Source organism: Hylobates moloch, unplaced genomic scaffold (assembly GCF_009828535.3).
Source record: "Hylobates moloch isolate HMO894 unplaced genomic scaffold, HMol_V3 SCAFFOLD_18, whole genome shotgun sequence".
Lineage (NCBI taxonomy): Eukaryota > Metazoa > Chordata > Mammalia > Primates > Hylobatidae > Hylobates > Hylobates moloch.
The window spans coordinates 29942265-29961953 of record NW_026652293.1 but is presented as its reverse complement, the minus strand read 5'-3'; the positions used below and the strand labels follow the sequence as shown (position 1 = coordinate 29961953).

The 19689-nt window shown below is 37.3% G+C and overlaps 1 protein-coding gene across 15 annotated transcripts in view; it reads left to right on the top strand.

Annotated features, from left to right (window-relative positions):
• SMG7 (SMG7 nonsense mediated mRNA decay factor) overlaps positions 1-19689 on the top strand; it is an 82945-nt gene that overhangs the window by 3308 nt on the left and 59948 nt on the right. For 8 of the 15 annotated variants that reach the window (XM_058430949.1, XM_058430950.1, XM_032136397.2 and 5 more), the window contains one exon: positions 9734-9905. The exons of the other annotated variants lie outside the window; for them this stretch is intronic. The gene's annotated coding sequence lies outside the window, so the exon portion shown is untranslated. The remainder of the gene's footprint in view (positions 1-9733; positions 9906-19689) is intronic. 15 annotated transcript variants of the gene reach the window in all.

The window sequence follows — 19689 nt, the reverse complement described above, 5'->3', positions numbered from 1 at the left end:
ATAAAAATAAAAGATAGCAAGTGTTTTGAGTCCAAAGGCAGGAGATCACCTGAGCAATGGGAGGGAATCAGGAAAGACTGTTTATTTGCTCTTTCATGTACTCATGATTCATTAGTTGTTTTGTTGATCACCTGTATGGAAGGCATTGTACCAACATCTGAGAATAGAAAAATAAGAACTCCACCCTCCTTTTACAGAGCTTACAGTTTGTTAGACTTCAAGAAAATGACACTTAGGATATTGTTCATCCTTAATGTTCATTTTGACAGATGTGGATTGAGAAGAGGGGAATTCCAAATGGAAGGAAACTGAGCAGAGTTACGTAGGTAGGGAAGCTGGGGGGAAGGGAGGTTATTCAGTCCAGTTAGACAAGAAGGTAGCGTGATATAGCTGAGAAAACTTAAGAGTTGTAGAGATGATCAAGTTTGACCCTTTCCTTTTACACATGAGGAATGTAAGCCCAAAGAAGGTAAAACTGTTGAGGTTCATATAGCTGGTATGTGGAAACTAACTCAAATGTAGGTCTTCTAACTTCAAGTCAGCTATAGTACGCTGCATGTCAGGGTTCATCTGTTCTTTCCACAAATGTAAGTTGAGAACATAATATATTCTAGTGTTGAGGGTACACTGGTGAACAAAAGGGTGAATGTGGGAGGATATATTATAGTAGAAGGACACAGTCAGTAAACGTAGCAGTTAAATATGTATCAGGTGGTCAGAAGCACTAGGAAGAGGAATAAAGTAAAGACAGGGATGTACTGTTTTATCTGGACAAAGTGGTCAGGGAAATCCTATTTGATAAGGTGACCATGTTTAAGAGGATCCTAAATATCGTGTTCCATAGTTTATAGTTAAAATGGGTAGACAATGGAGAATCTGAGATGATTTGTTAGAATTAATATGTCCATAGCTATGTGTTAGGAAAATGACTCTGTTTGTATAATGTAGTGGTGGATAACAGAGAAAAGTAAGGTTGTTAGAGCCTGACATTAATTGGGAAGTGACTACTGCTTAGAAAAGGGGAAGACTTTAAAATTGGTCCTTTTTGTAAGGTTCTTTTCCTTACAAAAGATTCCCTTTGGGACTTTGGTCCTGAATAAGGTAGTGGCAGTGGATCTAGAAAGTTATGAAAAACAAATTGGCAGAGTGGTGGTACTTTTAATGGGGAAGATCAGTGGACTTTGAGAGGCTTCTTGTTAATGTACCTTATATTTTATAGCTTGACATGGTAGGGAAGACTTCCTTAGATGTGGAATCAATGATAGCTTGAGATGAACTTAGTTCTTTGAAGAAGGGAGAAAAGAAAAAAATGAATATAATGATATTTTTCAGCTAAAATTGAACCGGCAAAATGGGGGAGGCATAGGTCCTGGGGTCCCTTAAAGATTCCTGGAGCCAGTCTTGTTTCAATCTTAGGCATTTGTCCTAAGTAAATTAAAGCAAGTGTTAGAAGTCTGAGACCTAGGTGGTGGTTGTGGGAATCATAAATAAAGGCTTGTGCCAGTCTGAATTTCCCTCCTCCTTGTTTAGATAATCATTCCATTTAAAGTCTGCAGTGGGGACACTAGAGAATGTCTTTAGGGAAGCATTATGTTCACGTTCTTTGAAAATAGAACTGCTGGTTTTTATAGACACTTCAGGGAGGATGCTGAGTATTGCTGAATGGATGTGGTTGGGGGGTGTAGAAATTGTTTTCGTGACCTTGACTTTTAAGAATTTTCTTGTCTACCTTTGTCAGTGGTGGAAGATCATGACTGGGCAATTTTTAATTTGCATAGCTACAGATCCTGCCTCATGTAGATGAAAATTAGTTTTGTCTCGGCTGAATTTTAATTTGTTAGAGTGAATGAGCTGGGATGTCTGGCATTGAAATGGTGGGGTGGTGGGAAACCAAGGAGCAAGATGGTAGTTTCAGAAGCGTCAGAAATGAAGATAGGAGGTAAGAAGCCCCAGTAAGACCAATAAAGAGAGAATTCAACATCAAGGGAACTGAATTAGTCTCAAGTTGTAAAAATAGAGCAGAGAAGAAAGGAAGAAAACCTATTTTCTGTGTGGGAAAGATGATGATATTCTGGGTAGGAAAGGATAATGAAATTTTTTGTTTGTTGAAAGGTAAGTATCTTTTTAATACACTGACAAGACTTCTAAGAGAATCAGGAAAGTTGAAAATACTTTGTTATGTTTTATAAAAATAAAAATATGATCTTAAATATGAGGTTTCTAGGCCGAATAACATTGGGAATTTGTTACTCAAATTGAAGGAAAATTCAGAGTATTTTCTCTTTTGATTTAGGACAGAATGAAAGATTTTAAAAGACTTTGACACCTCTGTTGAGTAAAAGAAAGGGTGTATTGAATACAGTTCATTTGGTGGGGGTAGGAGGAGGTTAGGTTAGGCCGCAGGTGAAGTATAATATTATGCTTTAAAAGAATGGCATTTTGAAAAAAAGAAAAATGGAAATTAACATATCAAAGTTGGAAAAGCAGGAGTGGGGGAAGTATTAAAGTACCAGACAGAGAAGACATCAAAGTTGTTTTGGAAGATGAGAAAGTAGAATAATCATAGCTATTGGGAATACCAGTCAAACAGGTCAAATCCTGTTATAAAAGGGGCACAGGTGCCACGGAATGACTTCTGCTGCCATTGTGGGAGCCACTGTTCATACTCTATACTCCCTTCAACTTTCCTCCTTTCCTTCCTTCACTATTCTCTTTTGTCTTTAATTTCTTCCCATGCTGTGGGTGTTTCAGTGAGATCCACTTGAAGTGGATTCCTACTGTTAAGACTCCTTTACAGGAAAGGTGCAGAAAGTATCTGTTTTGTTTTGTGTGTGTATGTATATATATGTGTGCATATATATATATATACACACACATATATGTGCATACACACACATATACACATATGTATATATACACACATAGGTATATATATACATGTGTCTATATACTTGTGTGTATATATACATATATACATATGTGTGTGTATATACATATATACATATGTGTGTATGCACATATGTGTGTATATATACATACATTTTTTGCATGATACATGTATAGTGAAGACGCTGCATCTCAGTGGCTCACTTATCAGAAATTTTGTTACTAATATAACAGCCACAGGGTTGTTTTCTAAGCCAGCAGAAAAATAGTTGTCATTTAAATAGGAAGTAAAATATCCAATATGGTATAAAATAAAAATGTATCACTATAAATCTTGGAACAGAGAGAGATAGTGGAGATAAGGCTGGATAAAGTAGCAAGCTAAGCCTTATCCTAGCCTGAGGAGAGGAACAGAGAAGATAGTGGGAGCATTGGGAGGAATATTTAACTAAATAGGATGGACTCCAGGTTCTAGAAGAGTCTAGTAATGCTAATAGTCACTGTATCCTGAAGCTTCTAGAAGTCTTAGAGCACATGCTGATTTTAGTCCATGTGGTCCACGAAGTCTTCTTCTCCTGCCCCATCCCTTTCCTTTCCACCAGGTACATCCTTTACAGAATATAAAGTAGCTTTTGTCCCGGAATATCAGCCAAAGATGGTGACATTATTTGAATGAATGACTGTCTCTTTAGGCTTATAAGTCTTTGTTATAACAGTGTTAATAGCTTATTACCTGCTTGGATATTGTCTGACTAAATTATTTTGGCAGTTAATTTCTGCTTCCCTTGTGGTTTCATTTGGATTCAAAATGTATACTTCCTGTCCTGTCTTAGGTTTCATTTCTTTGCTTTCTAACAGCTGTGGTCTTCTGCCTTCATGGTAGAAGAAGCAATTGCTGAGATTTTTGTTGTTGTTTTTAATGGATGTGTTACAGTAAGATCTAGACCCACTAGTATTGCAAGTTTCTTGAGGCAGTTTTGAGGTGGAGAGTGGTTCACACTTTAAAAGGGCTGGTGTGTTTTATACTTGAGAAAAATTGTCTGCTGCCTCCAGCTAGCCTTTCAAATTTTTGTAGTAGTGTCATGAATGAGTGCCTGAAAGTTTAGATGAGTTAGTTTAACTGATCTTGTGTAGAGAATAAATTATAAAGCATATGTCTTGTAGATAGTGGATTATTCATCTGTTTGTAGATGTATTGGCAGATGGCCATTATATATTGCCATTAAAGTTTTGCAGTCAAGCTATATTTTAGTTTAGTTGCTGTATTGTTGTGAATAGACTTATCAGCTGTCTGGGAAATTGTAACTAAGCATTTACAAGGAAATATAAGAGTGGAATTTTGGCAGAGATGTCACATGGTAAGTGACAGCTTGTAACCAGCTCTTTTTTTGTTAGTATGTAAATGGAGCTGCTTAGGAACATTGTTTTTACTCTCCCTTAGACCCAATTTTTAGTCAGTGGAAAGAGGAGGTGATTCTACTAATTGTCTAAGAAAATTTTAGGAATCTCAAGTAGACTATGTGGCAGCTTTGGGTTTTTTCCTTGTCTGTTTCATTTACAACAGGATTTCTCAACCTTGTCACTTACTGACGACTTGGTCCAGATAGTTCTTTGTTGTGGTGGGTTGTCTTGAGCATTGTAAGATGTTCAGCAGCATCCCTGGCCTCTATCCATTAAATGCCAGTATCTTCCCTTGCAATCGTGACAATCAAAAATGTCCTCACATTACCAGATGTCCCCTAGATTGTAAATTCACCTCCAGTTGAGAACCACTGATTTAGAAAATAATGTAGTAAAGATATATATGCACTGCATAGGTTCATTTGTAGTAAAGATATGTATACACTGCATAGGTTCATTTTCTTGTTTTCTCCTCTAAGCCACAGATTATTTATTTAGATTTTCTGTTCAGTTTTCTTTTAGGTAGTAATAGGCTAGTTACCATGGGCAGACATTATCCATAAACATTTGTACATATTTTAATTTCTTAAATCTGTGTTCTCTTTTACTGGCAGTTATTGAATACTTATTGTGTAGAGCACAATTACCGGGGTTTTGCCTTTGGCAAATTAAAAGAAAGACATTTAAGTAGCTATAATAGTAGGTCAAAGGTACTATGTAAGTATAGGCAAGAAGTTTATTCCAACAGAGGTGAAGATGGGGTGGAGAGGGTGTCCTTGAGGAGGTGAGATTTGGTTTGGATATTGAAAGATGGATGGGATTTTTAAAAGTGGATATTGGGCAAATTGCCATTTCAGGCGGGAAGAACAACTCATGGCTCCTTTATTCCAAATAAATTTTTAAAAAATTGATTCACTCATTTAATACATTGCATTAGTTAGTATTCTGACCACATCTAAGTTTTTCTTAGATAAGATAGGTTTATGGACAGAGAAGTGGTGATGTGGAAGTGGTAGTTCAAAGATTTGGTGGCTGCTGTAGGCCTCAAAAAGGGAAAAGGAATTTGGTCAGGCAGGATCCTACAGAATCCCTTCCTTTAACTGTACTCTTAAATGTTTACCATCCTTCAGGATCTTTTTTCAGTTGTGTGGCTCTCTTCTTTTAAATTATTCCCTTTACTGATCTTACTTTCTGTGAACCAATCTCAATTTTCCCTTAAAAGGCCTTCCTGTTCTGATTTTTCTTTAAGTTCTGTCCTCCTTTACCTTTGTTTTGTGGCCATGCATTTCAAGTTTGCCCTAACCTATGTTTTTCCTTTAGTTACCATCTACTTTTCCTTAATCCCTTGCTATCAAGCCATTTTTTTCTGAGTACATTGTTGAAATTGCCGTTTCCAAAGGTGCCAAAGACCTCACGGTGGCCAAATTCATTTACTGATTGTTTTCCTTTCTCTCATACTCACACTTTTGTTTTCCTTCCTCTCTGTGTCCCCCTCTCTTGTATCTATCCTTCTATCCATTCCACCAATAAACATTCAGTTTGGGTCATGCTATATCCCAGGTCCCTGGGGGTAAAAAGAGAATATGCCCTCAAGTAGTTTCACTGGGCATACCAGTAAGTACTCAATTACGAAATAGTTCATACTGGCAGTGGTATATACACAGAGGCTTTATAGGGTGTTCTGAGCTCTGTTGCGTTTATTATCAAGGTTTCGTGATTCTGATTACATTGCCCATTCTTTTGAAAAATTCTTCCAACTGTTACCTTACCTGCATTTCTTCCTGCAAGTATCAGGAAGAAAGCATTGATTTGGGTCTTTAAGCACTGCTTGCTACTTTCTGTGTGGGCTAACAACTTAGCATTTCTGGGTCTTGATTTCTTTGTTTGTAAAACGGAACATTGATCTCCTAAAATTGCTGTCAGTGTTAAAATAACAAAGGTTTACATGTGTTTAACAAATTCTGGTTCTTTTTCAGGTTCTTTACCACCTGTCTCCCTGCCAATTAATCTTTGCATTGCTTCTATATTAATAGTCTTGAAAAAGTATTTGTATATGGCTTTCACTTCCTTAAACTCATTTATCTGGTATTGTTGGCCTTCCATAAAATGACCTGCACCTACCTCTGCCTCATGGTATCTTCTTACTCCCTGATAGAAACCAAATGCCTTAGCCAGAGTAATCTCATTGTTTTCTAATCATGGCATATGCATTCCTGCTTAAATCTCTCTTCCCATGTCATTTCCCATGTGGGAAGTGCCATTCTGTACTAGCTTAGCTTAAACTTCACCTTCTTTTGTGAAGACTTCCTTGTGTACTCTGGTGATTTCTGCATTCTTTGAACTTTGTAGCATTTCCTGTATCTTAGTCATTTGGTACTTGTAATTTCTTAATTTTGTAATGATCTCTTTTTTTATATGTGACTTATCTCTGCAGCTAGACTAAGTATGGTTGAGACCATGTTTCAGCATCTTTTAAATGTACAGTGTACATAATTGGTGTTAAATAAAATTGTCATGCTTTTGTTTTGTTTTTGCAAAACATTTAGGAATATTTACCGTATGCCAGTGCTAGGCTCTAAGAATATAAAAATGAACCGATGCTTACTCTTTAGGATAGTGGCTCCTGAGGGAGACAGATGTGGCACAAATATTTCAATATAATACAATGTGAAATGTTTTCAAGGAATTCCATGAGTATACTAAGGGAAGTGGAACTTTTCCTGCATAGGAGGTTTAGGGAAAGCTTCTAGAGTTGAACACCTGAGTTCAGTTTTACTTATTTTTTTATTTTTCTCAGAGACAGGATTTCGCTCTGTTGCCCAGGCTGGTTTTGAACTCCTGGCCTTAAGTGATCCTCTTGCCTCAGCCTCCCAAGTTGCTTAGATTTATAGGCATGAGCCACCACTCCCTGTGAGTTGAATTTTAAAAGGATGAGCAGGATTAGCCAGATGAAAAAAGACGAGTGTAGCAGGCAAAGAACAAAATGAGTAAATGCCTCAGTGCAATGTGTTTGAAGAACTCTAAAAGAATCCTGATACTAGGAATGACTGAGTTTGGTTGATGTAGACATTATGATCAGATTGAGACTACCAGTCACATTAGGTCATATAAATTAGAGATTTTGATTAGTCCGTATCTCATTCTGCATTTTTTGTGTGGGGGTGGGGGGTCTAAGGTTCTCTTTCAGTGAACCTGGTCATTAATCTTAAGGGAGCAGTTTATATATTAATGGCTAGTGTGTGTTATGCACATTCCTACTGGAATAGGGAGACACAAGAGAGAAAGATTTATATAATGCCTACAGTACTTCCTCTTGAGATATGTAAAGATTTAGATTTCCTCCCCCTACTTTTGTAAGTAGCCTCATCTTAGGTAAAACAAAATAGCTATTTGGAACATTATTAAATGATTACGTGGGAGATGATGAGAGTGTCAGTGAGTACAGTAGTCCTCCCTTAATTATGGTTTTATAGTTACCTTGTGGTCAATGGTAACTAAAAGTAGGTGGTCAGAAAACAGGTGAGTACAGTACAATATATTTTGAGAGAGTGAGAGACTATGTTCACATAACTTATTATTATAGCTTATGTCATAATTATTCCATTTTATTATTAGCTATTGTTAGTCTCTCACTGTGCCCAATTTATAAGTTAAACTATTATAGGTAAGTCCGTATAGGAAAAAAGTGGTATATATAGTGTTTGTTACCACCTGAAGTTTCAGGCATCCACAGAGTCATCTCCCATGGATAATGGAGGACTAATGTACATGTAATTCTGAAAACAGCTTTGGGCTAATAGGACTTCATTTATAGAATCCTCACCTTGAGATAAGGAGGTAGAATGGAGGTAGAGTTGTGGGAAGGAGAAGTTCTGTAGCATTGGGGGAAATATCAGAAATCTTTAGTTACTGAGGTTAAGTGTAGTGTCTTTGGATTTAACTTTTTCAAGTCATAAAGAAGAAAAACTTTGCAGACCCTTTGATGATTAGTGTTTTGTTCTCACAGTTCTTGATGGCATTTTCCTACTGTGGTGTCTTGTCTTAAATGATAAGCATGATTCTGAAAGTCTGTTATAACTGCTATATTGCATTAATATTCTCATCTGTTGCCCAAAACTCTTTGGGTTCTTTTCTCAGATCGCAGAAGTTGAGTTCTTTTTCTTTCCTTCTTCTTCCCAAAGACATATAATAGTATTTCAGTGCTGTGTTAGTTGGGATACAGTATAATGGATGTGTCTGTTTTACTAATACTGCCTCTTAGAAAGGTTATGAATTATTTACTTTTGTGTCAGGTGATCACCTAACCAGATTATCTTTGAGATACTGTACAGTAATGAGATAATTAGTAGTGAGGTAATCAAAGGAAAATGCAACTGGAAGATGGTATTCAAAGAAAAAAAATGAGTTAAAGACTGCTTACTTGAAATTTTTTTTATTACTGGTGAAAAAAGTAAAAAAGCATAGTGTTGAGAGAACCACCATAGGATAAATTTGGACATTAAAGAGTGTCTTAGGACATCTGCAAAATTTTGTGTGTGTGCATACATACAGCTTGTGTAATATATTTTGAAGTGAAATTTTTGTACTTTTAATATCTAATTCTATGAAATCATATTCCTCAATTTCTGTTTAAATAACCAGTGTTATACTTTGTCTGAAATAATCATTAGTTTTGTTTTTTGATGAAAAAAGGTTAGACCGTTTTAAGAACCACAACTCAAATAATAAGGCATATTGGCCATAAATTCTGGTTGATGAAAGGAAAATAATGTAACAGATTAATTGCTTTCTAGTTTTCTAATGTATTAATTTGATTGTTTAAACTCATACACAGATCTTTTTGGCTCCCTAAGTCAGCAGCATGGCGTAGCAGGTTGAATGAGCCAAGATGTTTGAATTAAGACTGTCTTAATTTGTATTTTGGTTGTCCTGAGTTCGGATCCCTATTATGTACTAGCAATGTGACCTTGAACCTCTCTAGTTTTTTACCTTGGCTACCTGTAAAATGACCATGGTAGAATTACTAGGAGAATTACATGAGAAGATAGACACAGTATAATCCCTCCATATCCATGGGAGATTGGTTCCAGGACCCCCACAATACCAACATCTGTAGGTGCTCCTTTATATAAAATGGCATAGTACTTGGACATAACCTGCATACAGTCTCTACTTTAAATCATCTCTAGATCACTTAACAATATGTAATACAATGTAAAAGTTGTTATGCTATATTGCTTTTTAATTTGTATTTTTTAAAATTGTTATTTTTTTTCTGATTTTTTTTTTTTTTTTTTATCTGCAATTGGTTGAATCCTGGATGAGGAACTCACAGATAGAGGGCCAACTCATACCACAATAACCCTCAAGCTTTCTGCTTTTTTTGTTACCTGTGCTGTTTCTTTATACCTGAAATAACAATTAGTCTTTCCACTATTTTTGGCAGCTGATGTGAAGCTACAAGTGATGGCAGCTCTCAAGAAAGTGGCACCAGGAACAATTCTCTCTCCTTTTAAATGCTAACAGGGAATTGTTAGCATTTCCTTTGTATGAGGGTTTACTTGCTTTTCTGTTGGATTTGGGAGAGGTGTGCAGTATATCCTGATGTGGCCATATAGGTATGTCCTTTATTATAAATCTTTGTGTAACTTAGAAGGAGACTCCTGAGTTAATATCCTTTATTTAAAAATTTTTTGGTATGTTATTTTATTATTTTATAAATAATGTTTTTAGCAATCATTTTGACCTGTTGTTTGAAAGGCTTCTTTATTGTATTCTTAGACCATCTGCCACATAGCTTCTGGGTTAGCTTCCATTCGCATGTAATCTGGCATACACTGACATACCTTTTCTTTTTTCAGTTCTGACACTGAGGCTTGCATAGACTAGCAATGAGGAATAACTTCACAGAGAGGCTGTTTGTTTGTTCTTTTGACATGATTGATAATAGTAATAGCCAGCACTTTTATGTTGTGCCAGACACTATTCCAAATATTGTGTGTTTATTAACTCTTTGAATAGTAGATCTATACTACTATTGCTCTGTTTCACAGCTAGGCAAACAGGCATAGGAGACATACATGCAGAAAGTGGCAGAGCTGGGTTTTGAACCCAGATATCAGGCTGATTCTATCTGTATCTATAGTTTTATAATCTTATTTGCTTAGGATTGTATGATTTTGTTATTTTATTTTTGTTTATATAAAATGCAATATATAGAATTATAAACATATATAATCTGAACACTTTTCTCATCAGTGTCAACCTTCCTAATGCACTTTTTCTTTGTAGATAATAAGCGGGAAGTGGGCCAGGTAGTTTTGCCAAAAAACTTATTGAGGGGAGATAAGTTTTTCTTGTATAATTGAAATTAATTCATTTAGATTGCTTTATCTTACTGACTAGTTGACCTGCTGTTCCTCCCTTATTATAGCCGTTCTTTCTGCAGGTTTTGTCTTTAGTTAGTATCACTACTTAAATATAGTTTATTTCCTAGAACACTTGGGAATATTGAGAACCAGCTATTATGGGGGAAAATAACTTTGACCTATCAGGGCTAATAGTACAAGTAGTGAATGACTTGCCAGTTTTTGTGGATAACTTCACTGCAGAAGATTTGGATTCCATTTTCCTCACTGACTTGGTAAGGTTATTACATAGAGATGTTTAGGTGCCAGCTTCTGACACTAAGGATTATAATTTTGCATGTATGAAATTTAAATCTTGGATAATAACTTGCTTCTAAAGGAAAATTCAGTGTAACTTTTAAAAAGTAACAGATTACTAAAGCTATACTTTATATGTGACCTGATATCTTTGAATTTAATGTTTTCCCTCAGAAATTTATTGTTACCTGAAATTGAGACAGCAAGACTGTGGTTAACTAGGAAAAGGGACAGCTTTCCTTTACTCACTTCCTAGTCTTAATTTCTTTTTTTCATGTGATTATACATTGCTCTTGAAAATTTCCTTCCTCCAGAAAGTCTTTCTTTGGATCATCTTAGAATTTTCTCAGGTAAATAAGTAGATGTTTCTCTTTTGTGTGTGCACCATTTTGTTCTCATGTTGTCATTCAAGAGGAGGGCTTTCTCTTAATTATTTTGGGACAACCTTAGAACCATACTGACACCCAATAAATGTTGCCTAATAACATATGAGATTGCACTTACTGCAAACATTTTGAATTATGTGAATTTCTCAGAGTTATTGACATATCTCATTCTTCAAGGAAGGGTAGAGTCTGAATAATTAGTACTATTCTTCATTGTTACATAAACAAAACCAAGCACACTTGATTTAAGCAATGAAAAGAAGCAAAAACTGTATAAACTGTGTCACAGGCCTTTTTTTTGCGACGCATTCTTACTCTGTCGCCCAAACTGGAGTGCAGTGGTGCCATCTCGGCTCACTGCAGCCTTCACCTCCTGGGTTCAAGCGATTCTCCTGCCTCAGCCTGCTGAGTAGCTGGGATTACAGGCGCCTGCCACCACGCCTGGCCAATTTTTGTGTTTTTAGTAGAGACGGGGTGTCACCATGTTGGTCAGGCTGGTCTCGAACTCCTGACCTCGTGATCCACCTGCATCGGCCTCCCAAAGTGCTGCGATTACAGGCGTGAGCCACCACGCCTGGCCTTTTTTTTTTTTCTGAGACAGGGTCTCACTGTGTCACCCAGGCTGGACTCCAGTCATGAAGGCACAGCAACCTCTACCTCCCAGGCTCAAATGATCCTCCTACCACAGCCTCCTGAGTAGCTAGGACTGCAGGCGCACACCACCACACCCAGCTAGTTTTTGAATTTTTTTCTTCGTAGAGATGGGTCTCTCCAGGTTGCCCAGGCTGGTCACTGTCTTTTTAAAGAAATGCTATTAACACTGTAGATGTAAGGATTGAAGAATACAGGAGTTTATTAGGTTTTTAGTTGCAAGCAACAGAAAAAACACTGGCTCACTTAAGCAGTGAAAGGGCTGGAGATGGGGTTAAAACACACAACAGTTCTGGAGGTCAGAGGTCCAAAATGGGTCCTACCAGGCTAAAGTCAAGGTGCCATTCCTTCTAGAGTGTCTAGGAGGAAAATCCTTTTTCTTGCCTTTTCCAGCTTTTCAGACTGCCCACATTCCTTGGCTTATGGCCCCCTTCCATCTTCAAAGCCAGTAGTCACATTACTCTATCTTCTACTTCCCCCACCACTCTCTCTCTCTGACTCTCCTGCCTCTCTTTCACTTAGAAAGATCCTTGTAATCACATTGGACACACCCACATAATTCAATACACTCTCCCTTTCTCAAAATCCTTCACTAATCACACCTGAAAAATCCCTGTTGTAGATAAAATTCAGAGGTTCTGGGATTAGGATGTGGACATCTCTAGGAAGCCATTATTCTGCTTTCCACAGCAGCTATACAGCCTGGAGCAGTGCCTCAAATCACGTCATAGAACTCAGCCTGTGAAGACACTTTGCAGAACCTTGATTGTGTCAGTTACTTTGCATCCCTGACCCTGACACCACTCATGCTGGCCCTATTGGAAATTGGATGTGGTTGCTGCTGCTATCCAGAGGGGATTAGCCACAGTCCCCACTTTCTCTCATTAGTTCACACTTAAATGTGGGGTTGGTGTGTTTGTTGATGGAGCCTGAATTATGTATCTGTACACTAGCTGCAAATGAAGCTGGTAAATATATAATGGGAAGCAGGTTCTGCTTTATAAATTGTGGAGATTTCTCAAAAATAGGAAGAGAAATTCAGATGCTGGGCTCGAATACCAACCAGAGAGAACATATAAGTACAGTTGAGAGTCATTGGTATAAGGATTCCATTCGTTTGACAAACTGTACCAGAGATACACAGATGGATGAGGTACATTTCTGTTTCTGTTGGTGCTAGCCAGAGCAAGAGTGGAAAGCCATGTTCATGTGTCAGTAGCCTAACATAAATCTGTACTATTTCTCTGAGACTCTAACTGATAGGAAGCCAGCTCTGTTATGTGAAGGCTTTTCACTTAGTGTGTTTTTCATCTGTTCACCAAAAATTGCTATTGGCTGTACTTTTGCCTTTCAAATGGTGACATGAGAATAGTTGATAGAGGAAGGTGGGTAGGTTTTGAGGTTTTTCTCTTTCACTCCAGTAGGTTATCAGTAAAAGTGGTATTGATATATAACTGTGCTGTCCAATATGGTAGCCACTGGCCACATATGGCTATTTAAATGCATTTAAATAAAATGAAATTTAAGATCCAGTTTCTCAAATGGTGACATGAGAATAGTTGATAGAGGAAGGTGGGAAGGTTTTGTGGCTTTTCTCTTTCACTCCAGTAGGTTATGTGTAACAGTGGTATTGATATATAACTGTGCTGTCCAGTATGGTAGCCACTGGCCACATGTGGCCATTTAAATAGAATGGAATTTAAGATCTAGTTTCTCAGTTAACTAAGCATGTGTCAGGTGCTCATGTGGCTAGTGACTACCATATTGGACAGCTCAGTTCTATACCCATGGTGTAGCATGTTTACTGTACAATAAAATGTTTATAAGGCTTTTTTTTTTTTTTTGAGACAGAGTCTCACTCTGTTGCCCAGGCTGGAGTGCAGTGGCAGTCTCAGCTCACTGCAACCTCCCCCTCCCAGGTTCAAGTGACTCTCCTGCCTCAGCCTCCCGAGTAGCTGGGATTACAGGCACCCGCCACCACGTCCAGCTAATTTTTGTATTTTTAGTAGAGACGAGGTTGGCCAGGCAGGTCTCGAACTCCTGACCTCAGGTGATCCACCTGCCTTGGCCTCCCAAAGTGCTGGGATCACAGGCTTGAGCCGCCACGCCTGGCCAAAGCTTTTTTTCTTTTTAACCCTAATTATTTTTCTTTTTGATATAGTACATGAGTATTCACAATATCTTTCCATGTGTTACATGTTTTCACTGACAGAATCCTGCAAAATAGGCTTAATTAACCCTCACTTTTCATACAGTAAATTGAAGCTCAAAAATAAAAAGTTCAATCAACAGAGTTAGACAGGGCTTGAATTTTATTTAATTCTACTCAATCCAATATAAAATACCTAAGGTGCTAAGTATTGTGTTAAATAGTGAGATACTAAAAAGCTAGCTGCTCTGCCCAGGTCTGGTCCTCATTCTCAGGTTCTCGTCAGATCTTTCTGCTTGGGCTGGGCAAGGGAGGACAAGTGGAATAACTTTGTGAAGGGCAAGTGTAGTTTCTTTGAGAGTTGGTTACAGCATGCTCTGGCTGGTGTACATCTAACTCCTAGATCCTACAGCTTGAGCTGGGACCTCACCTCCCTAAGGATGGTTAGATGTGAAGAATGAGTGAGAGAGAGATTCATTGATGATACTGATGTTGACCATAGAGAAATAGCACTTTTAATGGAAATGAGGAATGAAAGTGTGGGAATATTTAATGAATATCTATGGTGAGATGCCAGATAGACAATTGGAATAGGACCATGGCTGGGTTAGAATTACTGCCTTTGTATTGTCTTCAATAATAGTGAGACTTGAATCTACAAGCTGGGAAGTATGAATTATAGAAGTATAAGGGCATTAGGGCCAGCTTCTTAGGGAACAATTACCAGATAGTAAGAAAGATCAACTTCTATTCTCAATGGTTTTGTTACTCTACCTATTTAGGTGGAAGGAGAAAGAAGAAACAAGAAATGACCTGTCGAAAACGTGAGAGGGACTAGGAAAGACTGAGCAGAAAAGTTTTAATGAAGGGGTTGCTCTAATGCAATAGTTTGCAAAATGTGGTCCCCAGATGAGCATCATCAGCATCACCTGGGAACTTACTAGAAACACAAATTTTTGAGCCCCATCTCAGACCAGCTGAATCAGAACCTCTTGGGATATGGCCCAGCAATCTGGGTGATCCAGGGCTAGTTTTTGAAAAAACACTGGTAAAGTCTAGTATTGAGTACTGAGAGTTCGGGAAATACAAGGACTGAGAAAAAGCTCTTAGATTGGTCAGGGAAGGTCACTGGTAACACTTGAGCAAATTTGCTACAATGATAAAAGACCCTAATTGCAAGTTTAGAGATGACTTAGGTAATCAGAAAGTAAAGCCAGTAGCTATATATATTGTCTTTTCATAAAGTTCAAAGACAGAGGAGAAAGATGGATGCTTGATGGCAAAAGCAGGATGGACGGAAATTTAGGTTGGAAGGACTGGAGTATATTTTATGTTTTGGGCTTCAACAGACAATATAAAAGGGCATTTATTTTGTAGAAATTGTTTTATTCTTACCTGTGGACATTTTCTATGCAGAAAGCATTTTAAGTGTAAAATATTTTTAAATTGGCCTATAGGAGACCGATATTTTAATAACTCTATTATAAATGTATATCTGCATTGAATAAAATAAAAACGTTAAGATTAAAAAATTTGGTAACACTAAATTGCCATCACTACTGTTATTATCTTCTAGTCTTTTTATCAATATAGAATATGCATTTTATGCATACACAGATAATGCATTCTAAACATACACTGTTTTAATCAAATTCTCTATGTAATAAAATATATTTATTTTAAATGTATAGTTAAGGATTTTGACAAACATATGCCCCTATAACCATCACCCTGATCAAGAACATTCCAAATCCCCCCAAAGTGCTTTTATTTATGTATTTAATTTGAGATGGAGTCTCACTCTGTCGCCCAGGTTGGAGTGCAGTGGCACAATCTTGGTGCACTGCAACCTCCGCCTCCCAGGTTGAAGCAATTCTCCTGTCTCAGCCTTCTAAGTAGCTGGGATTACAGGCATGCGCCTCCATGCCTGGCTGATTTTTATATTTTTAGTAGAGATGGGGTTTCGCCATGTTGGCCAGGCTATTCTCAAACTCCTGACCTGAGCCTCTCAGAGTGCTGGGATTACAGGCGTGAGCTGCCATGCCTGGCCTCAAAGTGCTTTTAGACCCCTTGCAGTCAATCTTAACTCTACTTAACCCTCTGTGCCTCAGGCAGTCATTACTCTGATTTTTTTCAATATTAATTTTGTTCACATGTCTCATAACTTCTGAAGTGGGATGATGTAATGCATTATTTTGTGCCTGTATTCTGTTGGCATAAAACATGCCAAGCTATTAATCCACATTGTTGTACACATTAATAGTTCCTTCCTTTGTTTACTGCTGAATAATATTCTTTTGTGTGAATATATAATTTGTTTATCCATTCAGCTTTTGATGAACCTTTAGGTTGTTTCTAATTTTTTTGCTATTATGAATAGAGCTAGGAACATTCTGTATAAGTCTTTTTGTGTACATGTGTTTTCATTTCTCTTGGTTTGCATGTATGTATTTTGGGATATAAATGTGTGTATGTGTATGTATAGAATGTTACATACATGCACATATATATACACTCGGGTACATACATACGTGACTGTATACATATATATATCTCTCCTAGTCTGTGGCTTGTCTTTTCGGTTTTTAATGTATCTTTTGAAGAGCATAAGTTTTAAATAAATATTGATGAATCTAGTTTATTAGGTTTTTTCTTTTATTGAATCTTATCTAAGAATTCTTTATCTATCCTGGATTGGTGTCTTGATCAATTTGTGCTGCTATAATAAAATACCTAAGACTAGTAATTTATAAGGAACAGAAATTTATTTCTCACAGATCCAGAGGCTGGGAAGTCCAGTATTAAGGTGCCAGCAGGTTCGGTGCTGGCAAGGGCCCAGTCTCTGCTTCCAAGATGGCACCTTGTTGCTGCCTTCTCTACAGGGGACAAATGCTGTGTCCACATATGGCAGAAGGGATGGAAGGGCAAAAAAGGCCCTACCTGATTCTCTCCAGCCCTTTCGTATGGCACTGATCTCATCCATGAAGGCAGAGTCCTCATAGCCTGATCACCTCCTAAAAGCATCACCTCTTAATACTGTTGTGTTGGGGATTAAGATTTAACATGAATTTTGGAGGAGGAGGCACAAGCAGTCACACCATACCAGGCAGTAAAAATTAACTCCTTAGTTTTCTTCTAGGACTAGATTAAGTCTGTGATCCATTTTGGATTAATTTTTGTGTGATGTATATTATTGTTTGAGGTTAATTTTTTTCTAGTTTTAAAATTTTCATCCAGTTGTTCCAGCATCACTTGTTGAGAAAATTGTTTTTCCCATTAAATTACTTTGATACCTTTGTCAAAAATATATTGGCTATACATGTAAAAACACACATACACGTATACATAAATGTAGAAATAGGTGAGCCTGTTTCTGACCTCTGTTCTGTCCTATTTCTCTGCATGTCTGTCCTTTTACTACTATACTGTCTTGATGACCACAGCTCTCTAGTAAGTTTTGAAATCAGGTAATCTAAGTTCTCTATTTTTTTGAGAATTGTTTTAGCTATTCTAGGTTTTTACATTTCCAGATAAATTTTAAAATAGCCCACCAGTTTCTAACAAAAACAATCTGCTTGGGTTCTGTTGCAATTGTATTATAACTATAGTTCAGTTTGGGGAGAATTATATAAATCCTTCTGAAGAATCAGCTTTTGTCTTTCACTTATTTTCTGTGTCTGTTTTCTGCTGTTCACTATTTCCTTCCTTCTACTTTATTTGGATTTAATATGCTGTTCTTTTTTTATAGCTTCTTAGATAGTTAGGTAGATGCTTAGATCAAGGCTTTTAGACCTATTTTAACATAAGCGTATAAAGCTATAAATACCTCTCTAAGCACTGCTTTTATTGCATCCGACACGTTATGTATGTTTCCATTTTCATTTGGCTTAAAATATTTTCCAATTTCTCCTGTGATTTATTCTTTGACCTGTGATTATTTATTTTTTATTTTATTTTGTTTTTAGAGACAAGATCTCGCTCTGTTGCCTAGGTATTGTGCAGTGGTATAATCATAATTCACTGTGACTTCAAACTCCTAGGCTCCAGTGATCCTCCCACCTCAGCCTCCTGAGTAGCTAGGACTACAGGAATGCACTGCCACTGTTCCTGGCTAATTTTTACAAACTTTTTTGTAAAGATAGGGTCTTACTTATTGCCCAGGTTGGTCTCAAACTCTTGGCCTCAAGCGATCCTCTGGCCTCAGCCTCCCAAAGTGTTGAGATTACAGGTGTAAGCCACTACACCCGGCACCCTGTCATTATTTAGAAATGTTTGATTCATTTCCAAGTATTTGAGGAATTAGAGAACTTTATTCCTCAACTTAGACAACTAATTCTAGTTGTTTATATATGTTTTTTTAAATTTGTAGTTCTATGACTTTAATTCTTTTAAATTTCTGAGATTTGTTTTATGGTTCAGCATATGTTCTATCTTAGTGAATGTGCCATGTGCACTTATAAAGAAGGTGTATTCTTTTGTTGGGTAAAATGTTCTGTAAATGCCAGTGGAATCTGTTGGGTTATAACCTTAGTGTTGGTCTAACCTCACTGGTTTGTTTTGTTTGTTTTTTATTGAGACGGAATCTTGCTCTGACACCCAGGCTGGAGTGCAGTGGCGCGATCTTGGCTGATTGCAACCTCTGCCGCCCATGTTCAAGTGATTCTTGTGCCTTAACCTCCCAAGTACCTGGGACTATAGGCACACGCCACCACACCTGGCTAATTTTTGTATTTTGAGTAGAGATGGAGTTTCACTGTTGGCCAGGCTGTTCTCGAATGCCTGACCTCGGGTGATCTGCCTGCCTTTGCCTCCCAGAGTGCTGGGATTACAGGCGTGAGTAAATTGCACCAAGCCACGTTACTGGTTTTCTGCCTACTTTTTGTTAGTTATTGAGAGAATTTTGAAATCTCCAAATAATTATAGATTTTTCTATTTCTCTTTTCTCTGTTTCTGTTTTTGTATTTTCTTTTTTGTTTGTTTGAAATGGGGTCTTGCTCTGTTGCCCAGGCTGCAGTGCAGTGACACCATCATGGCTCACTGCAGTCTCAATCAGCTGGGCTCAAGCAATCCTCCCACCTCAGCCTCCTGAGCAGCTGGGACTACAGGCATATGCCACCATGCCTGCCTAATGTCTTCTATTGTTTTATGAACGGTCTTACTCTTTTTTAAATTGCTCTAGTATTTACATTATGTACCTTTATATTATTTTATGTATAAAATGTTACAACAGTATAGTTGTTTCATTTTCCTTTCTTTTTGTTTGTACTACTATTGTCAAACAGCTTCTATATTTGTTTTAAGTTGCAAAATATAGGGGACTTTTTTGGTTTTTGTTTATTTTTTTCTTAAAACAATAAATTGACTTTTAAATAAGTTTTAAAACAAAGAGAAAAAAGTTATTTTATGTTTACTCATATATTTACTATTTCTGGCACTCGTCATCTCTTTCTTTAGTTAAAGGTTTCCATCTGGTATCATTTTCTTCCAGCCCAAAGAGTTTCCTTTTTAATATTCCTTATGGTGTTGATCTGTTGGCATCAGATTTCCTCAG